General features: G+C 37.7%; 1 protein-coding gene across 2 annotated transcripts in view; it reads right to left on the minus strand.

Annotated features, from left to right (window-relative positions):
• Window positions 1-324, minus strand: part of PCMTD1 (protein-L-isoaspartate (D-aspartate) O-methyltransferase domain containing 1) — a 44,468-nt gene that overhangs the window by 32,283 nt on the left and 11,861 nt on the right. The gene's annotated exons all lie outside the window — the stretch shown is intronic.

The following is a 324-nucleotide window of genomic DNA, read 5'->3' on the forward strand; positions in this document are numbered from 1 at the left end:
TTGGATTATTTATATCATTATTCATGGGTCATACAAAATTTTCAACTTAAAAATCAGCCTGCTATATTTTGTCAAACATTTAATTAACTCACCCCTGATGCCTTGGCAGAGCCAGACCAAATGATTTCAAGGGCCTTACAGGGCCCATGACCAGGTGTTCCCTACCCCTGCTAGAGTATAATCAGAGCTTCTATATTTAAAAATCTTTCAATGATTCCCCATCACTTTAGAGCAAATTTTAAACCAGTCTTATCCCTATTACTTGGGCATACAGTATATCTCAACTACAGCACATATCCCATTGGATGAGAAGCACTGGTTTTG

The sequence above is a fragment of the Myotis davidii genome, unplaced genomic scaffold (genome assembly GCF_000327345.1).
Source record: "Myotis davidii unplaced genomic scaffold, ASM32734v1 scaffold317, whole genome shotgun sequence".
Classification (NCBI taxonomy): Eukaryota; Metazoa; Chordata; class Mammalia; order Chiroptera; family Vespertilionidae; genus Myotis; species Myotis davidii.